The sequence below is a fragment of the Entelurus aequoreus genome, linkage group LG18 (genome assembly GCF_033978785.1).
Source record: "Entelurus aequoreus isolate RoL-2023_Sb linkage group LG18, RoL_Eaeq_v1.1, whole genome shotgun sequence".
In the NCBI taxonomy this organism is placed as follows: domain Eukaryota; kingdom Metazoa; phylum Chordata; class Actinopteri; order Syngnathiformes; family Syngnathidae; genus Entelurus; species Entelurus aequoreus.
In genome coordinates, this window is record NC_084748.1 from 51,206,235 (window position 1) to 51,232,105 (window position 25,871).

A 25,871-nucleotide genomic window follows, 5' to 3' on the forward strand; every position below is an offset into this window, starting at 1 on the left:
ACAGTACTGTTACACAGGGGGTGTTCCGGCGGTGTAGCACCTCTGGTGGGGTACAGGTCATACTCTCTATTGGGCAGTTCGTCCACCTTTAATTCCCACATGTCACTCAGCTCTCACCAGTGGCTCCGCGAAGTTGTAGCGTGCACAGCAGCCACACCCCGGGTAACAGCTTCAACTGGCCGGTGAAACCTGGTGAGGGTAGCCAACGGGTCCCAAAGCCTCGGTGATCTCGGTATGTCTACCTACGCACGCGAAGACTAAGTTCGGTGGCCGGCGTGGATGAACCGACAGCTGGTCAACGGGCACGAAGACGATTCTCAGCATAGCATTGTGGAACGCAAGGGCATGACAAGACATTTAGGACATCATGGCCATCCACTGCACCCGTTTCCGTCTCCAGCCGTCTCAAACTCTGTCTTGCCACTGGATCAAGATGGTCTCGGGCGAGAGAGTGAGGTCGACGAACTGCGCAACTCTTCCTCACTTAAATCCAAGTCATCGCGCAAGTCACTTAGTCATCCATTCCATCCCATCAATCACCAACAAGTCCTGTGGTGACAGGCAAGCGACGAAGCGGCAAGTGTGGGTACACTGGAAGCCGTAGCCGTAATCCTGCACACAGGTGGCCCAGGGCATTGGTCGTTCTTCGCTGACACGGAGCAGCCCAGAGACTGAGCAGCCCTTTTCAGGAATGCACTGCTCACCTCCATGACTTGAGGAAGGGGCTAGAAAAGGTGCCCTAAAAATTGCCTGCTCCAACTTTCCCTAGCCAGCTTATCGTGGCTGGATGGGACCCTATATCAGCGGTCGTAGCACAAAGAAAACAAGGATCGTTCCTCTCACATTGGGCGCATGGAATGTGCGCACACTTCTGGACAGAGACGATGCAGACAGACCACAGAGAACAGCCTTGATAGGAAAGGAACTCACCAGATGAAGCATTGACATCGCAACCTTGAGCGAGACCAGGCTCACAAGAGAAGGAGAGGTCTGTGAAAGGGGCTCTGGCTACACATTCTTCTGGAGTGGCAGAGCTAGCGAGGAGCAGCGTGAAGCAGGCGTTGGGTTTGCAGTAAGGACAACTCTTGTTGGCAAGCTGGCTGGACTTCCCAAGGGAGTGAACAACAGCTTCATGACCATGAAACTCCCATTGATGGCTGGACGGAAGCACCTTTCCATCATCAGTGCCTACGCCCCAACCATAACAAATCCAGATGAAGTGAAGGCAAAGTTCTATGAAGACCTTCACACCGTCGTTCCCGACGTTCTGAAGGCGGGTAAGCTCATCTTGTTAGGTGACTTCAACGCAACAGTTGGCACTGACAACGTTGTCTGGGAAGGAGTCCTTGGACATCATGGAGTGGGCCACTGCAACAGCAACGGTCTTCTTTTGCTCCAGACTTGCGCTGAGCATGAACTGCTGATCACCAATACGATCTTCCGCCTCCCTACCCGTAACCGAACGTCATGTATGCATCCCCGCTCAAAGCACTGGCATCTTATCGACTACGTCATCGTTAGGAAGAGAGACAGGCAGGATGTACGCGTGACCAAGCCACTGTGCGGTGCTGAATGCTGGACGGACCACCGCCTCATTATCAAGCTCATCATCAGCATTCAACCCAAACGGCCCCAAAATGGTTAAACATTGCCAAGCTGAAGACCGCTAGCTGCAAGCAGTCCTTCGTGAACTCTCTGGAAGAGCGCCGGAGTCCACCTCTCCAGTCAACCAGAATGTGGAGGCAGATTGGGCATCACTCAGAGAGCTGATTTACACCACAGCTACAGAGAATCTGGGGCAGGAAACACAAGGACTGGTTTGATGAGAACTGCGGGTACATCAATCAGATTTTGGATGAGAAACATCACCTCCACCAAACCTACCTCAGTATCCCCAAGTCCATAGCAAAGAAAGATGCGTTTATCAACACACGCAGAACTGTGCAGCAGCAAGACGCTTGGCTCAGCAACATATCTGACGAGATCCAAGGTTATGCAGACAGGCGCCACTATAAGAACTTCTACAATGCCTTAAAAGAAGTTTACGGCCCAATGTCTTCAGTATCAAACCCCCTCCTCAGCGCAGGTGAGGAGGGGTGGGCCAAACATTTTGACAACATCTTGAACCGCCCCTCGACCATCAAGGACGAAGCCATTAATCGTCTCCTCCAAGTGCCCATCAACGAAACACTGGATGACCCTCCAACCTCGCTTGAGACCCAGAAAGCAATACGTCTACTCTACAGTGGAAAAGCACCTGGTACTGACGCCATTTCAGCTCAGGTTTTTAAAAAGGGAGGATAACAGCATTGGCCGACAGGCTCCACCAGTTGTTTCTTCTGATGTAGGAGCAAGAGACAATTCCCCAGGAATTCAGAGACGCTTCCATCATACATCTGTACAAAAGCAAATGAAACAGACAGGCCTGCGACAACCACAGAGGGCTCTCCCTGCTCTCCATCACAGGAAAGATCCTTGCCAGGATCCTGCTTAACCGCCTCACAGCCCACCTTGACCAAGGACTTCTGCCTGAAAGCCAGTGTGGATTCCGCAAGGAGCGAGGAACCATCGACATGGTGTTCGCTGCCAGGCAAGTGTCAGAAGCAGAACTCCGACCTGTTCTCCACCTATTTCGACCTCACCAAGGCCTTTGACACCGTCAGTAGAGAGGATCTGTGGGAGATTACGGCAAAGTATGGTCGCCCAAGGAAATTCATCGCTTTGGTAACGCAGTTCCTCTGACCCATTCCCAGTCAGAAACGAGGTCAAGCAAGGCTGCGTCTTGGCGCCAACACAGTTCAGCCTCATGTGTTCCGCCGTGCCCGCAGACGCCTTCAAAGACCAGGATGTTGGTGTCGACCTGAGGGGCCGCACAGATGGCAAACTGTTCAAACTACAGCGTGTGTAGATGTCTGCACGTGGATGAAATGACGTCATGTCCCCGCCTCTCTCGCTCCCTGTAACTTGTCATTACATTGGAAAGAGAAAGTGAAAGTGAAAGTGAGAATGTGAGATACTGCAAAGTTCAATACAAAAAAGGCGTGTGAAGTTTAATGAGAGTCGATGCTTGATGGCGCTATCTACAACACATCACAAGGAAAGCAGGAGCTGCACTGACAATAGAAAAGTCTCAGCAAGTGGAGCACAATCATGTCCTGCACACACACACACACACACACACACACACACACACACACACACTCACACTCACACACACACACACACACACACACACACACACACACACACACACACAAATACACACTCACACACACACACACACAAATACACACTCACACACGCACACACACACACACACACACACACACACACACACACACACACACACACACACACACACACACACACACACACACACACAGTTCTTCAGATTTTATATATGAAGAAGGACGATGCTGGAGTCCACAATGACGAGGCTGGAGTCCACAATGACGATGCTGGAGTCCACAATCACGAGGCTGGAGTCCACAATGACGATGCTGGAGTCCACAATGACGATGCTGGAGTCCACAATGACGAGGCTGGAGTCCACAATGACGATGCTGGAGTCCACAATAATGATGCTGGAGTCCACAATGACGATGCTGGAGTCCACAATAATGATGCTGGAGTCCACAATGACGAGGCTTGAGTCCACAATAACGATGCTGGAGTCCACAATGACGAGGCTGGAGTCCACAATGACGATGCTGGAGTCCACAATAACGATGCTGGAGTCCACAATGACGAGGCTGGAGTCCACAATGACGATGCTGGAGTCCACAATGACGAGGCTGGAGTCCACAATGACGATGCTGGAGTCCACAATGACGAGGCTGGAGTCCTCAATGACGATGCTGGAGTCCACAATCACGAGGCTGGAGTCCACAATGACGATGCTGGAGTCCACAATGACGAGGCTGGAGTCCACAATGACGATGCTGGAGTCCACAATAATGATGCTGGAGTCCACAATGACGATGCTGGAGTCCACAATAATGGTGCTGGAGTCCACAATGACGAGGCTTGAGTCCACAATAACGATGCTGGAGTCCACAATGACGAGGCTGGAGTCCACAATGACGATGCTGGAGTCCACAATAACGATGCTGGAGTCCACAATGACGAGGCTGGAGTCCACAATGACGATGCTGGAGTCCACAATGACGAGGCTGGAGTCCTCAATGACGATGCTGGAGTCCACAATCACGAGGCTGGAGTCCACAATGACGATGCTGGAGTCCACAATGACGAGGCTGGAGTCCACAATGACGATGCTGGAGTCCACAATGACGAGGCTGGAGTCCACAATGACGATGCTGGAGTCCACAATGACGATGCTGGAGTCCATAATAATGATGCTGGAGTCCACAATGACGATGCTGGAGTCCACAATAATGATGCTGGAGTCCACAATGACGAGGCTGGAGTCCTCAATGACGATGCTGGAGTCCACAATCACGAGGCTGGAGTCCACAATGACGATCCTGGAGTCCACAATGATGATGCTTGAGTCCACAATAGCAATGCTGGAGTCCACAATGACGATGCTGGAGTCCACAATGGCAATGCTGGAGTCCACAATGACGATGCTGGAGTCCACAATGGCAATGCTGGAGTCCACAATGACGACCTCATGGCAGCGTCCATTATTCAAGGAGACAGTAGACCCTCACCACGTAGCCCACAAGGCACACTGAGGATGGGCTACACAGGATGGTGTTTGTTAGTCCAGTTTCAAACATGGACCACAAATGATGTTTGTTGGAATAATAACTTTGATAGTTGAAGAATATGCATCATGTATTAATTATCAAGCATCAAATTGTAGACCTTAAAATACGATTATTATTTAACATTTACAGGACAGAAGAAAATGCATCAAATATGAATTATCAAGCATCAAATTGTAGACCATAAAATATGATTATTGTCTAACATTTACAGGACATTCTAACAGAAATATTATTTAGTTAACGTTCTGAAAAATAATATCGGTTGTAGTGATAAATAATATTGCTAATCCAAAACATTCATTTATGAAAGACAAAATAAGAACCAAATATTACATTGGCAAACAGTTTCCACTGAGGGTCACATGACAGTCATGGCTGCCTTGTAACATGAATATATCATGCATATTATTACATCATTCTTGTTTACCTTCAGACTGATGGACAACGCCTTTAAATCATAATTCAAGGTGACCTTTAACGATGTATTTTTATTTTTACAAACTCCATCATTAGGGGGATTAAATACAAATGTAATCAAATGTTTCTATTTATTATGACTACAAATTGATTCACAATTATAAAAAAATCGATTAACAATTTATTTATGTTCTTTTAAGTATACATTTTTAAAAGTATATTTTTAGGCATTCTTATTTTCTGCTTGTGTACGTAATATGTCAGGTTTTGTAAGCTGTATCTTATTTTGAAAAGGTTTTATTATAATTATTATAAAAAAAATAATACATCGGTTTGAATTGGGAATTGTGTTTAATCAAGAAATTAAATCTGAATTGAGTTGTGAGATGGCTAAAGATGCTCACCTCTAATAATAATATTGTATTGTTCTCATGAGCAGACAATAATAACGTTTCATATATGATATAATTAATTAATAATATTGTATTTTTCTCATGAGCAGACAATAATAACGTTTCATATATGATATAATTGTTCCTGTCAAAAAGAAAACAATAAATAATTTTAGTAAAAAAGATGCACATTATTTGTGGCCACTTTAAATGAAGTGGTGGTCCAGATGTGGCCCCCGAGCCTGGAGTTTGAAACCTGTGTCATAAAGTCATCCACTCAAATATGAAATGATATTTGAATTCATCATTTCTTCCAATCTCATCTCACTTTTTAAAGCACGTTAAAAACCTGCGGGACAAAGTCTTGTACATAATAAAGAATAAAGAACCTACTCAAATATACAAAATACTGCTAAAAAAAAAACCCACCAACAATGAAAACATTAAAAAAATGTGCATAAAAAGGATAACACCACAATAAAAACAAATAAAATGGAATCAATAAAAAAGTAATATAAAATAGATAATGAGTAAGAAAAATAAAAAATAACTTGGAACTTAACAAGTGGCAAAGAAAAGAGAATTCTTGTTTTTTTAGGTTTGAAATAATTACATTTAACTGCTTGTGCGCGTGCGTGCGTGCGTGTGTGTGCGTGCGCGTGTGTGTGTGGGTGTGTGTGTGTGTGAGTGTGTGTATGTGTGTGTGTGGGTGAGTGTGTGTGTGTGTGTGTGTGTGTGTGTGTGTGTGTGTGTGTGGGTGTGAGTGCGTGTGCGTGCATGTGTGTGTGTGTGTGTGCCTATAATGTATGCACATACACAATAATATAATACAATACGTGTGATCCAATATAATATAATACAATACATGTACATAATAACATGCATAATAATGATAAATGTATGCACATCTCTAGCAAGGATACAGTACAACCATACAAGAGTAACAAGTGATGGTTCCTCTCTTTAAGAAGGGGAACTGGAGGGTGTGTTCCAACTATGGTAGGATCACACTCCTCAGCCTTCCCGCTAAGGTCTATTCAGGTGTACTGGAGAGGCTACGCCGGATAGTCCAACCTCGGATCCAGGAGGAACAGTGTGGTTTTCGTCCTGGTCGTGGAACTGTGGACCAGCTCTATACTCTGGGCAGGGTCCTTGAGGGTGCATGGGAGTTTGCCCAACCAGTCTACATGTGCTTTGTGGACTTGGAGAAGGCATTCGACCGGAAGTCCTGTGGGGAGTGCTCAGAGAGTATGGGGTATTGGACTGTCTGATTGTGGTGGTCCGCTCCCTGTACGATCAGTGTCAGAGCTTGGTCCGCAATGCCGGCAGTAAGTCGGACACGTTTCCAGTGAGGGTTGGACTCCACCAAGGCTGCCCTTTGTCACCTATTCTGTTCTGAACTTTTATGAACAGAACTTCTAGGCGCTGTCAGGGCGTTGAGGGGATCTGGTTTGGTGGCTGCGGGATTAGGTCTCTGCTTTTTGCAGATGATGTCGTCCTGATGGCTTCATCTGGCCAGGATCTTCTGCTCTCGCTGGATCGGTTCGCAGCCGAGTGCGAAGCGACTGGGATGAGAATCAGCACCTCCAAGTCCGAGTCCATGGTTCTCGCCCGGGAAAGGGTGGAGTGCCATCTCCAGGTTGGGGAGGAGACCCTGCCCCAAGTGGAGGAGTTCAAGTACCTTGGAGTCTTGTTCAGGAGAGAGGGAAGAGTGGATGGTGAGATCGACAGGCGGATCGGTGCGGCGTCTTCAGTAATGCGGACGCTGTATCGATCCTTTGTGGTGAAGAAGGAGCTGAGCCGGAAGGCAAAGCTCTCAATTTACCGCTCGATCTACGTTCCCATCCTCACCTATGGTCATGAGCTTTGGGTTATGACCGAAAGGACAAGATCACGGGTACAAGTGGCCCAAATGAGTTTCCTCCGCCGGGTGACGGGATAGGGTGAGAAGCTCTGTCATCCGGGAGGAACTCAGAGTAAAGCCGCTGCTCCTCCACATGGAGAGGAGCCTGATGAGGTGGTTTGGGCATCTGGTCAGGATGCCACCTGAACGCCTCCCTAGGGAGGTGTTTAGGGCACGTCTGACCGGTAGGAGGCCACGGGGAAGACCCAGGACACGTTGGGAAGACTCTGTCTCCCGGCTGGCCTGTGAACGCCTCGGGATCCCACGGGAGGAGCTGGACCAAGTAGCTGGGGAGAGGGAAGTCTGGGCTTCTCTGCTTAGGCTGCTGCCCCCATGACCTGACCTCGGATAAGCGGAAGAAAATGGATGGAAATAATGTTTTGTGTTTGATATATATGAAGAGTAGTGTAGGGGGATGGTTGGAAGGTCAGAATCAGGTTTAAAAAACATAATTTTTGGGGGGAGAATTTAGAGCATTGTAGAACTCTGAATACGTCCATTCTTTTGAATGGGAATTTCCTGGAAATTTGGGAATTTTGGGAAAACTGGGAATTAAAAAAAATCTTGATACTTGTCCTAGATGACATGAATGGGTTGGTGTTGGGATGTTTGGAATTTGTTCAAATATGTTGACGTTGTAACAGTTCGAATTGAGGATGGGTATTTCGGAATTCCTGGAATTTTGGGAAAACTGTAAATTTGTAGAAAAAAAAAAGATATAGGGACTTTTTTGTCCCAACTAAGAGGAAGGTTTTGAAGGTGGAATGGTCAAAACCTGTTGAAAAATGTGGACTGTGAAAGATTTTCCAGGAAGAGGTGAAAATAGAGCTTTGGAAAACCAGGAATTGTGGGAATTGTCCAAGGTGAGTGGAGTGTGTGGATGGTGGAACAGTTCAAACCGAGTGAGTAATGTGGGGTATGCAGTAGATTGTATAATGCCCTTTCATTCCAGGAAAATCTGGAATTTTGGGAAAAGGAAAACATGTTTTGTGTTTGATATGAAGGGTAGAGTGGGTGGATGGTTGGAAGGTCGCATGACATGAATGGGTTGGTGTTGGAATTTTTGCAATCGGTTGAAAAATGTTGACGTACTAACAGTTTGAATTGAGGATGGGTATTTCACCATTCCTGGAATTTTGGTAAAAATTTTAATTTGTACAAAAAACAGAAACAGGGACTATTTTTTGTTCCAACTAAGAGGGAGGTTTTGAAGGTGGAATGGTCAAAACCAGTTGAAAAATGTGGACTGTGAAAAATGTCCATGAAGAGGTGCAACAGAGTGAGGGTGTGGATGGTGGATGCTTCTAAACGGCTGCTAATGTGGGAGTTGTGCAACTTTGAAAATTGGCCCATTTATTTTCAAAGGACAAAATGTCCTGGAAAACCAGGAATTCTGGGTAATCCCGGGAAATTTGTTACAACATTTTTTGAGTAGCTCGCGATTCCCGGTGGAGACGAGCGTTTGGATTCTTCAACAGTTCTGATCGTATGAAAACTGGACTGTGGAGCGGGCCGAACTTCTGCAGTGGAATAATAATATTAATGAGGTGGCGACTTGTCCAAGGTGTACCGCGCCTTCCGCCCGAATGCAGCTGAGATAGGCTCCAGCGCCCCCCGCGACCCTGAAGGGAATAAGCAGTAGAAAAATGGATGGATGGATAATAATAACAATAATAATGATAATAAGATTTGGATTTAGATTTATTGGTCCCCGTTGGGGAAATTCATTTTCACTGCCGTACATTTAAACAATAGACATTACACATCACAAAACAAAAATAACAAAAAGACATCATACATGACCAACACATTTACAGGCTTATCAGACAGGTCGGCCGGGCCTGCTGTTAAGGGCGGCTATAGCTGCAGGGAGAAGGCTTTTCCTGAGGCGGGCCCTCCGGAATTTGATGGTTCTGTTCTGTTAATAATAATAATAATAATAAATAGATTTTTTTTTTTTTCGTATAGAATCTCATTGTGTAAATGATTGGACATTCACACATGAATAATAATAATAATAATAATAATAATAATAATAATGACGTGGCGACTTGTCCAAGGTGTACCGCGCCTTCCGCCCGAATGCAGCTGAGATAGGCTCCAGCGCCCCCCGCGACCCTGAGGGGAATAAGCGGTAGAAAATGGATGGATGGATAATAATAACAATAATAATGATAATAAAATTTGGATTTAGATTTATTGGTCCCCGTTGGGGAAATTCATTTTCACTGCCGTACATTTAAACAATAGACATTACACATCACAAAACAAAAATAACAAAAAGACATCATACATGACCAACACATTTACAGGCTTGTCAGACAGGTCGGCCGGGCCTGCTGTTAAGGGCGGCCATAGCTGCAGGGATGAGGCTTTTCCTGAGGCGGGCCCTCCGGAATTTGATGGTTCTGTTCTGTTAATAATAATAATAATAATAATGAGGTGGTGACTTGTCCAAGGTGTACCGCGCCTTCCGCCCGAATGCAGCTGAGATAGGCTCCAGCGCCCCCCGCGACCCTGAAGGGAATAAGCAGTAGAAAAATGGATGGATGGATAATAATAACAATAATAATGATAATAAGATTTGGATTTAGATTTATTGGTCCCCGTTGGGGAAATTCATTTTCACTGCCGTACATTTAAACAACAGACATTACACATCACAAAACAAAAATAACAAAAAGACATCATACATGACCAACACATTTACAGGCTTGTCAGACAGGTCGGCCGGGCCTGCTGTTAAGGGCGGCTATAGCTGCAGGGAGAAGGCTTTTCCTGAGGCGGGCCCCGGAATTTGATGGTTCTGTTCTGTTAATAATAATAATAATAATAATAATAATAATAAATAGATTTTTTTTTTCCGTATAGAATCTCATTGTGTAAATGATTGGACATTCACACATGAATAATAATAATAATAATAATAATAATAATAATAATAATAATAATGAGGTGGCGACTTGTCCAAGGTGTACCGCGCCTTACGCCCGAATGCAGCTGAGATAGGCTACAGCGCCCCCCGCGACCCTGAGGGGAATAAGCGGAAGAAAATGGATGGATGGATAATAATAACAATAATAATGATAATAAGATTTGGATTTAGATTTATTGGTCACCGTTGGGGAAATTCATTTTCACTGCCGTACATTTAAACAACAGACATTACACATCACAAAACAAAAATAACAAAAAGACATCATACATGACCAACACATTTACAGGCTTGTCAGACAGGTCGGCCGGGCCTGCTGTTAAGGGCGGCTATAGCTGCAGGGATAAGGCTTTTCCTGAGGCGGGCCCTCCGGAATTTGATGGTTCTGTTCTGTTAATAATAATAATAATAATAATAATAATAATAATAATAATAATAATAATAAATAGATTTTTTTTTTCCGTTTAGAATCTCATTGTGTAAATGATTGGACATTCACACATGAATAATAATAATAATAATAATAATAATAATAATGACGTGGCGACTTGTCCAAGGTGTACCGCGCCTTCCGCCCGAATGCAGCTGAGATAGGCTCCAGCGCCCCCCGCGACCCTGAAGGGAATAAGCAGTAGAAAATGGATGGATGGATAATAATAACAATAATAATGATAATAAGATTTGGATTTAGATTTATTGGTCCCCGTTGGGGAAATTCATTTTCACTGCCGTAATTTAAACAACAGACATTACACATCACAAAACAAAAATAACAAAAAGACATCATACATGACCAACACATTTACAGGCTTGTCAGACAGGTCGGCCGGGCCTGCTGTTAAGGGCGGCTATAGCTGCAGGGAGAAGGCTTTTCCTGAGGCGGGCCCTCCGGAATTTGATGGTTCTGTTCTGTTAATAATAATAATAATAATAAATAGATTTTTTTTTTACGTATAGAATCTCATTGTGTAAATGATTGGACATTCACACATGAATAATAATAATAATAATAATAATAATAATGACGTGGCGACTTGTCCAAGGTGTACCGCGCCTTCCGCCCGAATGCAGCTGTGATAGGCTCCAGCACCCCCGCGACCCCGACCGGGACAAGCGGTAGAAAATGGATGGATGGATGGATGGATAGTAATAATAACAATAATAATAGTAAATAGATGATTTTTTGGGTGTAGAATCTTATATGTGAGAATGTTTGAACATTCACACATATATATTATTAATATTATTAATAATAATGATAATAATAAATATAACTTACCTAGCACAACTCAAAAGTAAAAGTGTGTGTATAAAACAATAATAATTGGAGTGTGTGTCCACTTGTTGTCGTGTAGTTGTGCAGTGTGTGTTGTTGCGTGTGAGTGTTGTTGTTTTGTTGTGTAGTGTGTGTTGTTGTGTAGTTGTGCAGTGTGTGCATGAACATCACATCTCCATCACTAATTGCTCAGCATGATGAAGGAGAGTTTGATACGTTCTTGTTATTTCCTGTTTTGTTACACACCATCTTCCATCATGTTACACCTTCTTTTATTAGGACTGACCAGTGTGTGTGTGTGTGTGTGTGTGTGTGTGTGTGTGTGTGTGTGTGTGTGTGTGTGTGTGTGTGTGTGTGTGTGTGTGTGTGTGTGTGTGTGTGTGTGTGTGTGTGTGTGTGTGTGTGCAGGCCATGGTGGAGACGGTGAACAATCTTCTGCAGCCACGAGCCCAGAGTGCGTGGAGAGAGTTGTCCATCAAGGAGCAGCTGCACTGGGCTACTCTGCTGCTGGACACTGTGGAGACTGGAGCCTTCATGCTGGCAGACAACCTGCTGAAGACCGACACTGTGCAGGAGACTGCAGACAACATCCGTAAGTCTAGTCCTCCTGGTCCACTACTTGACACTGTGCAGGAGACTGCAGACAACATCCGTAAGTCTAGTCCTCCTGGTCCACTACTTGACACTGTGCAGGAGACTGCAGACAACATCCGTAAGTCTAGTCCTCCTGGTCCACTACTTGACACTGTGCAGGAGACTGCAGACAACATCCGTGAGTCTAGTCCTCCTGGTCCACTACTTGACACTGTGCAGGAGACTGCAGACAACATACGTAAGTCTAGTCCTCCTGGTCCACTACTTGACACTGTGCAGGAGACTGCAGACAACATACGTAAGTCTAGTCCTCCTGGTCCACTACTTGACACTGTGCAGGAGACTGCAGACAACATACGTAAGTCTAGTCCTCCTGGTCCACTACTTGACACTGTGCAGGAGACTGCAGACAACATGCGTGAGTCTAGTCCTCCTGGTCCACTACTTGACACTGTGCAGGAGACTGCAGACAACATACGTAAGTCTAGTCCTCCTGGTCCACTACTTGACACTGTGCAGGAGACTGCAGACAACATGCGTGAGTCTAGTCCTCCTGGTCCACTACTTGACACTGTGCAGGAGACTGCAGACAACATACGTAAGTCTAGTCCTCCTGGTCCACTACTTGACACTGTGCAGGAGACTGCAGACAACATACGTGAGTCTAGTCCTCCTGGTCCACTACTTGACACTGTGCAGGAGACTGCAGACAACATACGTAAGTCTAGTCCTCCTGGTCCACTACTTGACACTGTGCAGGAGACTGCAGACAACATCCGTAAGTCTAGTCCTCCTGGTCCACTACTTGACACTGTGCAGGAGACTGCAGACAACATACGTAAGTCTAGTCCTCCTGGTCCACTACTTGACACTGTGCAGGAGACTGCAGACAACATACGTAAGTCTAGTCCTCCTGGTCCACTACTTGACACTGTGCAGGAGACTGCAGACAACATACGTAAGTCTAGTCCTCCTGGTCCACTACTTGACACTGTGCAGGAGACTGCAGACAACATACGTAAGTCTAGTCCTCCTGGTCCACTACTTGACACTGTGCAGGAGACTGCAGACAACATGCGTGAGTCTAGTCCTCCTGGTCCACTACTTGACACTGTGCAGGAGACTGCAGACAACATACGTAAGTCTAGTCCTCCTGGTCCACTACTTGACACTGTGCAGGAGACTGCAGACAACATGCGTGAGTCTAGTCCTCCTGGTCCACTACTTGACACTGTGCAGGAGACTGCAGACAACATACGTAAGTCTAGTCCTCCTGGTCCACTACTTGACACTGTGCAGGAGACTGCAGACAACATACGTAAGTCTAGTCCTCCTGGTCCACTACTTGACACTGTGCAGGAGACTGCAGACAACATGCGTGAGTCTAGTCCTCCTGGTCCACTACTTGACACTGTGCAGGAGACTGCAGACAACATACGTAAGTCTAGTCCTCCTGGTCCACTACTTGACACTGTGCAGGAGACTGCAGACAACATACGTAAGTCTAGTCCTCCTGGTCCACTACTTGACACTGTGCAGGAGACTGCAGACAACATGCGTGAGTCTAGTCCTCCTGGTCCACTACTTGACACTGTGCAGGAGACTGCAGACAACATACGTAAGTCTAGTCCTCCTGGTCCACTACTTGACACTGTGCAGGAGACTGCAGACAACATCCGTAAGTCTAGTCCTCCTGGTCCACTACTTGACACTGTGCAGGAGACTGCAGACAACATCCGTAAGTCTAGTCCTCCTGGTCCACTACTTGACACTGTGCAGGAGACTGCAGACAACATCCGTGAGTCTAGTCCTCCTGGTCCACTACTTGACACTGTGCAGGAGACTGCAGACAACATACGTAAGTCTAGTCCTCCTGGTCCACTACTTGACACTGTGCAGGAGACTGCAGACAACATACGTAAGTCTAGTCCTCCTGGTCCACTACTTGACACTGTGCAGGAGACTGCAGACAACATCCGTAAGTCTAGTCCTCCTGGTCCACTACTTGACACTGTGCAGGAGACTGCAGACAACATACGTAAGTCTAGTCCTCCTGGTCCACTACTTGACACTGTGCAGGAGACTGCAGACAACATGCGTGAGTCTAGTCCTCCTGGTCCACTACTTGACACTGTGCAGGAGACTGCAGACAACATACGTAAGTCTAGTCCTCCTGGTCCACTACTTGACACTGTGCAGGAGACTGCAGACAACATCCGTAAGTCTAGTCCTCCTGGTCCACTACTTGACACTGTGCAGGAGACTGCAGACAACATCCGTAAGTCTAGTCCTCCTGGTCCACTACTTGACACTGTGCAGGAGACTGCAGACAACATCCGTGAGTCTAGTCCTCCTGGTCCACTACTTGACACTGTGCAGGAGACTGCAGACAACATACGTAAGTCTAGTCCTCCTGGTCCACTACTTGACACTGTGCAGGAGACTGCAGACAACATACGTAAGTCTAGTCCTCCTGGTCCACTACTTGACACTGTGCAGGAGACTGCAGACAACATCCGTAAGTCTAGTCCTCCCGGTCCACTACTTGACACTGTGCAGGAGACTGCAGACAACATACGTAAGTCTAGTCCTCCTGGTCCACTACTTGACACTGTGCAGGAGACTGCAGACAACATACGTGAGTCTAGTCCTCCTGGTCCACTACTTGACACTGTGCAGGAGACTGCAGACAACATACGTTCGTCTAGTTCTCCTGGTCCACTACTTGACACTGTGCAGGAGACTGCAGACAACATCCGTAAGTCTAGTCCTCCTGGTCCACTACTTGACACTGTGCAGGAGACTGCAGACAACATACGTAAGTCTAGTCCTCCTGGTCCACTACTTGACACTGTGCAGGAGACTGCAGACAACATACGTAAGTCTAGTCCTCCTGGTCCACTACTTGACACTGTGCAGGAGACTGCAGACAACATGCGTGAGTCTAGTCCTCCTGGTCCACTACTTGACACTGTGCAGGAGACTGCAGACAACATACGTAAGTCTAGTCCTCCTGGTCCACTACTTGACACTGTGCAGGAGACTGCAGACAACATCCGTAAGTCTAGTCCTCCTGGTCCACTACTTGACACTGTGCAGGAGACTGCAGACAACATCCGTAAGTCTAGTCCTCCTGGTCCACTACTTGACACTGTGCAGGAGACTGCAGACAACATCCGTGAGTCTAGTCCTCCTGGTCCACTACTTGACACTGTGCAGGAGACTGCAGACAACATACGTAAGTCTAGTCCTCCTGGTCCACTACTTGACACTGTGCAGGAGACTGCAGACAACATACGTAAGTCTAGTCCTCCTGGTCCACTACTTGACACTGTGCAGGAGACTGCAGACAACATCCGTAAGTCTAGTCCTCCCGGTCCACTACTTGACACTGTGCAGGAGACTGCAGACAACATACGTAAGTCTAGTCCTCCTGGTCCACTACTTGACACTGTGCAGGAGACTGCAGACAACATACGTAAGTCTAGTTCTCCTGGTCCACTACTTGACACTGTGCAGGAGACTGCAGACAACATACGTGAGTCTAGTCCTCCTGGTCCACTACTTGACACTGTGCAGGAGACTGCAGACAACATACGTTCGTCTAGTTCTCCTGGTCCACTACTTGACACTGTGCAGGAGACTGCAGACAACATCCGTAAGTCTAGTCCTCCTGGTCCACTACTTGACACTGTGCAGGAGACTGCAGACCACATCCGTGATTCTGGTCCACTACTTGACACTGTGCAGGAGACTGCAGACAACATACGTAAGTCTAGTCCTCCTGGTCCACTACTTGACACTGTGCAGGAGACTGCAGACAACATACGTAAGTCTAGTCCTCCTGGTCCACTACTTGACACTGTGCAGGAGACTGCAGACCACATCCGTGATTCTAGTCCACTACTTGACACTGTGTGGGGAGGAACCTTCACAGCACGACATCATACACTTCACACGCTCATTTATTTACAGCTCGCTCTTTGTATTGTTTCCATGACAACCTGTCCCTAGTTACCACTGATGAGGCACTTTTGACTCTAGAAAGTAGTTTAATCGTTCTCAACTATTTACTCAAACACTGCATTCATTTGTAACTGACCTCACTCTGTGTCATCCATCCATCATCCAACCATCCATCCAACATCTATATTAACCATCCATCCATCCACCCATCCATTGGCCCAAAACAAGATGTTAGAATGAAAGTTACTAGAGTTGATGTCCAATCCAATTGAAGTCTCCAGGTATTACTGCAGTACTACTTCAACTTATGAGTATTTCAACTTGCAGCTTCTCTCAGCTTTGAGTTCAGCTTCAAACGGCGGTCGTAGTTGAAGTCAGGAGCACGGTCACATGGGTGGAAGTAGTCTTTGTCGCAGTAAATAGTTAATACATGGTTACACTTGAAGTCAGGAGCACGGTCACGTGGGTGGAAGTAGTCTTTGTCGCAGTAAATAGTTAATACATGGTTACACTTGAAGTCAGGAGCACGGTCACGTGGGTGGAAGTAGTCTTTGTCACAGTAAATAGTTAACACATGGTTACACTTGAAGTCAGGAGCACGGTCACATGGGTGGAAGTAGTCTTTGTCACAGTAAATAGTTAATACATGGTTACACTTGAAGTCAGGAGCACGGTCACGTGGGTGGAAGTAGTCTTTGTCGCAGTAAATAGTTAATACATGGTTACACTTGATGTCAGGAGCACGGTCACATGGGTGGAAGTAGTCAGTAAATAGGTAATACATGGTTACACTTGAAGTCAATACATGGTTACACTCTGCTGGTCCTGCTTCGACTACACCAGAAAGTTGTGAGTGGATGGTTAATGTTTGAGTGCTGCTCAGAGACAAATGACAAATAAGGAAGCAACACCACACAAAAGTCTGAAACACGACAATATTTCTCCCTGAAAGTGTAATAAGAGTTAGTGTCAGTTTGAAATAAACACGACATCACTTCTTCAACATTCCAATAATCCACAGGCTGATATTAATCCACTCCAAAAAGTGAAGAATGTAATTGATGTAATCATCTGTGAAGTTGCAAGATAACACGTGTGATGTCACGCCATAGCACCAACTTTGTGTGGCACCTCGCTTATGTGCACACCCACCTAACATGCTACCTCATTGTATTGATTATATCACATATTTCATATATTTATATACATACATATGTACATGTATATATACATACATACATATATGTGTATATATGTATGTATACACACTCATATACCTTAGTGAGTATTTACATTCCGCGTGTGTGCAAGGCTAAGTTGTTGCTTACTCTCTGTAATAAATGGAGTGATGATGTTGTGATATCAAGGAAATCCATTTTGGATCATGCAGATATATTTCATGATTTACTACAGGATCTGACGACACTGAGGCAGCCACCTTTAATGAGGAAAACACCTCGCAACATTTGCGGGGTGATTCATGTTGTTAATTCGAGGCGGTTAAAAGGTGTTAACAATATCAGAGCATTAATTGAGAGGAGAGTCAGAAAGTTTTGCTTCTTTGCTAGAAACTCCAGGACTGGCAGAATGAAAGTCAATCATTAATAAGGAGAGTTAATTGCTTTTTTGCATGTCTGCCTGAAATAAGTCTGTGACGGCACGTGCGGCGGCTACATGTGCCACACAGTGCGTGTGTGTGTGTGTGTGTGTGTGTGTGTGTGTGTGTGTGTGTGTGTGTGTGTGTGTGTGTGTGTGTGTGTGTGTGTGTGTGTGTGTGCACTTGTCTCACCGTCCTTGTGTGGACATACAATTGATAAACCACCTTTCTGTGAGGATCTTTTGACTTGTGAGGACATTTGCCTGGTCCTCACAACTACAGAAGTAAAATATATTTTTTACTTTGTGTGTTTTGCATTCTGAAGTGAGGTTGCAACTAGGGATGTCCGATAAATGTTTTAAAATTTAATTATTGGTATCGTTTTTTTTTATTATCGGTATCGTTTTTTGTTTTTTTTGTTTGTTTTTTTTGTTTTTGTTTTTTTATTAAATCAACATAAAAAACACAAGATACACTTACGATTAGTGCACCAACCCCAAAAAAATATTATCGGTATCGTTTTTTTTTTTTTTATTTTTTTTTTTTAAATTAAATCAACATAAAAAACACAAGATACACTTACGATTAGTGCACCAACCCAAAAAAAATATTATCGGTATCGTTTTTTTAAAATTATTTTTTATTTTTTAAATTAAATCAACATAAAAAACACAAGATACACTTACGATTAGTGCACCAACCCAAAAAAAATATTATCGGTATCGTTTTTTTTTTTTGTTGTTTTTTTAAAAAATTAAATCAACATAAAAAACACAAGATACACCTACGATTAGTGCACCAACCCAAAAAAAATATTATCGGTATCGTTTTTTTTTTTTTTTTTTTTTTTTTTTAATTAAATCAACATAAAAAACACAAGATACACTTACGATTAGTGCACCAACCCAAAAAAAATATTATCGGTATCGTTTTTTATTTTTTATTTTTTATTTTTTTATTAAATCAACATAAAAAACACAAGATACACTTACGATTAGAGCACCAACCCAAAAAAAATATTATCGGTATCGGTTTTTTTTTGCTTTATGTTTTTTTTAAATTAAATCAACATAAAAAAACACAAGATACACTTACGATTAGTGCACCAACCCAAAAAAAATATTATCTGTATCGTTTTTTTAAATTATTTTTTAAAATTTTTTTATTAAATCAACATAAAAAAACACAAGATACACTTACGATTAGTGCACCAACCCAAAAAAAATATTATCGGTATCGTTTTTTTAAAATTATTTTTTATTTTTTAAATTAAATCAACATAAAAAACACAAGATACACTTACGATTAGTGCACCAACCCAAAAAAAATATTATCGGTATCGTTTTTTTTTTTTGTTGTTTTTTTAAAAAATTAAATCAACATAAAAAACACAAGATACACCTACGATTAGTGCACCAACCCAAAAAAAATATTATCGGTATCGTTTTTTTTTTTTTTTTTTTTTTTTTTTAATTAAATCAACATAAAAAACACAAGATACACTTACGATTAGTGCACCAACCCAAAAAAAATATTATCGGTATCGTTTTTTATTTTTTATTTTTTATTTTTTTATTAAATCAACATAAAAAACACAAGATACACTTACGATTAGAGCACCAACCCAAAAAAAATATTATCGGTATCGGGTTTTTTTTGCTTTATGTTTTTTTTAAATTAAATCAACATAAAAAAACACAAGATACACTTACGATTAGTGCACCAACCCAAAAAAAATATTATCTGTATCGTTTTTTTAAATTATTTTTTAAAATTTTTTTATTAAATCAACATAAAAAAACACAAGATACACTTACGATTAGTGCACCAACCCAAAAAAAATATTATCGGTATCGTTTTTTTTTTGTTTTATGTTTTTTTTAAATTAAATCAACATAAAAAAACACACTATACACTTACGATTAGTGCACCAACCCAAAAAAAATATTATCGGTATCGTTTTGTTTTTTTAATTTTTGTTTTTTTTTATTAAATCAACATAAAAAACACAAGATACACTTACGATTAGTGCACCAACCCAAAAAAAATATTATCGGTATCGTTTTTTTTTTTTAATTTTTGTTTTTTTTATTAAATCAACATAAAAAACACAAGATACACTTACGATTAGTGCACCAACCCAAAAAAAATATTATCTGTATCGTTTTTTTAAATTATTTTTTAAAAATTTTTTATTAAATCAACATAAAAAACACAAGATACACCTACGATTAGTGCACCAACCCAAAAAAAATATTATCGGTATCGTTTTTTTTTTTTTGTTTGTTTTTTTTTTAAATTAAATCAACATAAAAAACACAAGATACACTTACGATTAGTGCACAAACCCAAAAAAAATATTATCGGTATCGTTTTTTTATTTTATTTTTTTATTTTTTATTAAATCAACATAAAAAACACAAGATACACTTACGATTAGTGCACCAACCCAAAAAAAATATTATCGGTATCGTTTTTTTTTTGTTTTATGTTTTTTTTAAATTAAATCAACATAAAAAAACACAAGATACACTTACGATTAGTGCACCAACCCAAAAAAAATATTATCGGTATCGTTTTTTTTTTTGTTTTTTTTTTTTTTTTATTAAATCAACATAAAAAACACAAGATACACTTACGATTAGTGCACCAACCCAAAAAAAATATTATCGGTATCGTTTTTGTTGTTGTTGTTGTTGTTTTAAATTAAATCAACATAAAAAACACAAGATACACTTACGATTAGTGCACCAACCCAAAAAAAATATTATCGGTATCGTTTTTTTTAAATTATTTTTTTAAATGTTTTTATTAAATCAACATAAAAAAACACAAGATACACTTACGATTAGTGCACCAACCCCAAAAAAATATTATCGGTATCGTTTTTTTTTTTGTTTTTTTTTTTTAAATTTTTTTAAATCAACATAAAAAACACAAGATACACTTACAATTAGTGCTCCAATCCAAAAAAAACCTCCCTCCCCCATTCACACTCATTCACACAAAAGGGTTGTTTCTTTCTGTTACTAATATTCTGGTTCCTACATTATATATCAACATATATCAATACAGTCTGCAAGGGATACAGTCCGTAAGCACACATGATTGTGCGTGCTGCTGGTCCACTAATAGTACTAACCTTTAACACTTAATTTTACTCATTTTCATTCATTACTAGTTTCTATGTAACTGTTTTTATATTGTTTTACTTTCTTTTTTATTCAAGAAAATGTTTTTAATTTATTTATCTTATTTTATTAATTTTTTTTAAAAGTACCTTATCTTCACCATACCTGGTTGTCCAAATTAGGCATAATAATGTGTTAATTCCACGATTGCATATATCGGTTGATATCGGTATCGGTAATTAAAGAGTTGGACAATATCGGAATATCGGATATCGGCGAAAAGCCATTATCGGACATCCCTAGTTGCAACTCTCTACTCCCATCTAGGGCTAGATATATATTTTTTCATCATTCTAGCTATAGTGGAAAGGGGGGCCCTCACAACCTACTAACTAAACGTGGGTCCACACAAAGTAGGCAAGACATGTATGTGTGTGTGTGTGTGTGTGTGTGTGTGTGTGTGTGTGTGTGTGTGCACTTGTCTCACCGTCCTTGTGTGGACATACAATTGATAAACCACCTTTCTGTGAGGATCTTTTGACTTGTGAGGACATTTGCCTGGTCCTCACAACTACAGAAGTAAAATATTTTTTTTAATTTGTGTGTTTTGCATTCTGAAGTGAGGTTGCAACTAGGGATGTCCGATAAATGTTTTAAAATGTAATTATTGGTATCGTTTTTTTTTTATTATCGGTATCGTTTTTTTTTTGGTTTTTTGTTTTTTAGTAAATCAACATAAAAAACACAAGATACACTTACGATTAGTGCACCAACCCAAAAAAAATATTATCGGTATCGTTTATTTTTTAATTTTTTATTTTTTTTAATTAAATCAACATAAAAAACACAAGATACACTTACGATTAGTGCACCAACCCAAAAAAAATATTATCGGCATCGTTTTTTTAAATTTTTAAATTTATTTTTTAATTAAATTAACATAAAAAACACAAGATACACTTACGATTAGTGCACCAACCCCAAAAAAATATAATCGGTATCGTTTTAATTTTTTTTTTTAAATTTTTTTAAATCAACATAAAAAACACAAGATGCACTTACGATTAGTGCACCAACCCCAAAAAAATATAATCGGTATCGTTTTAATTTTTTTTTTTTAATTTTTTTAAATCAACATAAAAAACACAAGATACACTTACAATTAGTGCTCCAACCCAAAAAAAACTCCCTCCCCCATCCACACTCATTCACACAAAAGGGTTGTTTCTTTCTGTTATTAATATTCTGCTTCCTACATTATATATCAACATATATCAATACAGTCTGCAAGGGATACAGTCCGTAAGCACACATGATTGTGCGTGCTGCTGCTCCACTAATAGTACTAACCTTTAACACTTAATTTTACTCATTTTCATTCATTACTAGTTTCTATGTAACTGTTTTTATATTGTTTTACTTTCTTTTTTATTCAAGAAAATGTTTTTAATTTATTTATCTTATTTTATTAATTTTTTTAAAAAAGTACCTTATCTTCACCATACCTGGTTGTCCAAATTAGGCATAATAATGTGTTAATTCCACGATTGCATATATCGGTTGATATTGGTATCGGTAATTAAAGAGTTGGACAATATCGGAATATCGGATATCGGCGAAAAGCCATTATCGGACATCCCTAGTTGCAACTCTCTACTCCCATCTAGGGCTAGATATATATTTTTTCATCATTCTAGCTATAGTGGAAAGGGGGGCCCTCACAACCTACTAACTAAACGTGGGTCCACACAAAGTAGTCAATACATGTATGTGTGTGTGTGTGTGTGTGTGTGTGTGTGTGTGTGTGTGTGTGTGTGTGTGTGTGTGTGTGTGTGTGTGTGTGTGTGTGTGTGTGTGTGTGTGTGCTGCCAGGATGAAGAGCTTGTAGGAGAAGCTTTGACTCCACTGAGAGCGAACACGATGCAGGGAAAATATGACCTTGAGGCTTCCAAGGCAGAGAATGAATTTGTCAAAGACACCTGGGTTTTTTTTTCTTCTATACTACATCACACACACACACACACACACACACACACACACACACACACACACAGACACACACACACACACACACACACACACACACACACACACACACACACACACACACACACACACACACACACACACACACACACACACACAGGTTATGTTAGCGAGGTGTTCCCTCCATCATCTCCTGGTGGTGTCTGACTTCTTCCTTCAGTCTGAGAGAGTCCGCGGGGTGAAAAACCTTCCAAGCAGCCGCGCTCACAGTCTGTGAAGTCTTGGACTGTAGACCACCTGGACCTGGGTCCATGGAACACCCCCTGTTGTTTGTCACAATTGCCTAACAATCTTCAGATATGGATCACATGTTTGATGCTCAGAATAGAACATTTTCAAGGCAGAGTTGATGGAAGAACTGCACTTTTTATGGAATGTGTCTATCATTCCCAATCCTTATAAGACGAGAACACATAAGTTGTCATTCTTTCTAACTTCAAATATACAGTATGGCAAGTACGGCAAATACCAATGAGCTAGAAGGAGTAATCTGTTGTGCCCATAAAACATCCAACAATACTCCATTTACATGACCTGAATATTAGCAAGTATTAGTGATATTGTTATTATACGAGCTAACACAGAGGAACTACTTTTAGAGAGCTAACTAGCTTATGCTGCTATATTGACATATTGAGCTGCTGCATGGCCTCTGAGTTGCCATCCATCCATCCATCTTCTTCCGCTTATCCGAGGTTGGGTCGCGGGGGCAGCAGCCTAAGCAGGGAAGCCCAGACTTCCCTCTCCCCAGCCACTTGGTCCAGCTCCTCCCGGGGGATCCCGAGGCGTTCCCAGGCCAGCCGGGAGACAGAGTCTTCCCAACGTGTCCTGGGTCTTCCCCGTGGCCTCCTACCGGTCGGACGTGCCCTAAACACCTCCCTAGGGAGGCGTTCGGGTGGCATCCTGACCAGATGCCCCAAACACCTCATCTGGTTCCTCTCCATGTGGAGGAGCAGCGGCTTTACTTTGAGTTCCTCCCAGATGACAGAGCTTCTCACCCTATCTCTAAGGGAGAGACCCGCCACCTGGCGGAGGAAACTCATTTGGGCCGCTTGTACCCGTGATCTTGTCCTTTCGGTCATAACCCAAAGCTCATGACCATAGGTGAGGATGGGAACGTAGATCGACAGGTAAATTGAGAGCTTTGCCTTCCGGCTCAGCTCCTTCTTCACCACAACGGATCGATACAGCGTCCGCATTACTGAAGACGCCGCACCGATCCGCCTGTCCATCTCACCATCCACTCTTCCCTCACTCGTGAACAAGACTCCCAGGTACTTGAACTCCTCCACTTGGGGCAGGGTCTCCTCCCCAACCCGGAGATGGCACTCCACCCTTTTCCGGGCGAGAACCATGGATTCGGACTTGGAGGTGCTGATTCTCATCCCGCCTCTGAGTTGGTGAAAGTTAATTATAGATGATAGATCATGTCTCTCACCTGGATAGTAGAAGGTTGTGGACGTAAACCCGCAAGTTGGTCAACTTTGACATCCAACTTAGACCCGGAGATGATCAGAAAGACACAACAAAAACCTTTTTTTGATTGTAGATGTAAAGGGGAAGCTATAAACATCCCACCAGTCTTTATCCCAGTGCAAGCAGACATTGTACAGTAAGTGATTGTTTTATTATGTTAGTATATCTTGTTTAGCACTTAGCAATACTGCTACAGGATGCTTGGTGTTTGACTAAAGCTGCATCTGTGACGGTACAGCGGGAGAAGGAGAAGTCGTTAGTCCAAAGAGGGAACGGCAGGCTCGGAAGTCCAAAGACAGGTGGAAGGTCAAGGTCTGGAGCGAGGCGTCGTGGTCAGGAGTCAGGCGTGAGGTGGATATCCAGAGAGGCAAGAGGAAGTCCAGAGGGGATCCGGATGCTTGCCACAGGCTTAACCCGGGAGACGTGAAATACAGGGTCAACCTTCATGGGTTGTGGAAGAGTGAGACGTACCGCGGCTGGGATGACGTTGGATGTCTTGGGGCATGGGCCGTATACGTAACGTGGTGCCAACTTCTGGGAGTAGATGGGGAGGTGGAGGTCCTTGGCCCGTAGCATCACCTGCTGTCCGGGCTGATAGTCTGGTGCCGGGATGCATCCTCTCTGAAGCTTTCAAAAGAGCCGCGCGGGAGGACCTCCACACACTGCGGCGGCGACTCAGGTTCTTCACGGTGATGAGTTTGAGTTGCCGGTAGTCAATGCAGGGTCGTAAAGACCCATCCTTCTTGCTGACGAAGAAAAACCCCGCAGCTACCGAGGACTTGGAAGGAGTAATAATGCCAGATGTAATCTGTCATGGCCTGTTCCTCGGGTATGGAAAGGTTATATAGCCGACTTGAGGGAAGCAGAGCGTTGGGCACAAGATCGATGGCACAATGGTAGGGTCTGTGCGGGGGTAGGGATAGTGCCTGTGCCTTGCTGAATACTGCGGCAAGATCATGGTAGACTGCGGGGACTCCTGATAGGTCCGAAGGGGATGACAAGAGCTTAGGGCTCCCTGAGATGGGTACTGCTGCCTTGAGGCAGTTGGCGTGGCAGGCTGTGCTCCAGGCTAGGATCTTCCCTGAAGTCCAGGAAATCCGGGGGTTGTGCTGGTGTAGCCACGAGCGGCCGAGGACTAGCAGAGCGACGGGGGCAGTGAGGATCAACAGGCTGATCTGCAAAGTGTGATTACCCGAGAGGGTTAGGGATACAGGTACTGTTCGGTGGGTGACGGGTCCCAGGGGATGTCTATCCAAGGCCTGGGCCGGCAAGTAGGTGTCCAGGGGCAGAAGCCCAATCCTGGCTTGACCAGCTAATTCTCGGTCCATGAAACTTTCGTCGGCTCCTGAGTCCAAATATGCCCTCACCTTCAAACTCTTCCAGCTCCTGGAAAGGGTAGCGG

At 43.1% G+C, this 25,871-nt stretch overlaps 1 pseudogene; it reads left to right on the plus strand.

Annotated features, from left to right (window-relative positions):
- Positions 1-25,871, plus strand: part of LOC133634247 (adhesion G protein-coupled receptor L3-like) — a 334,776-nt pseudogene that overhangs the window by 239,014 nt on the left and 69,891 nt on the right.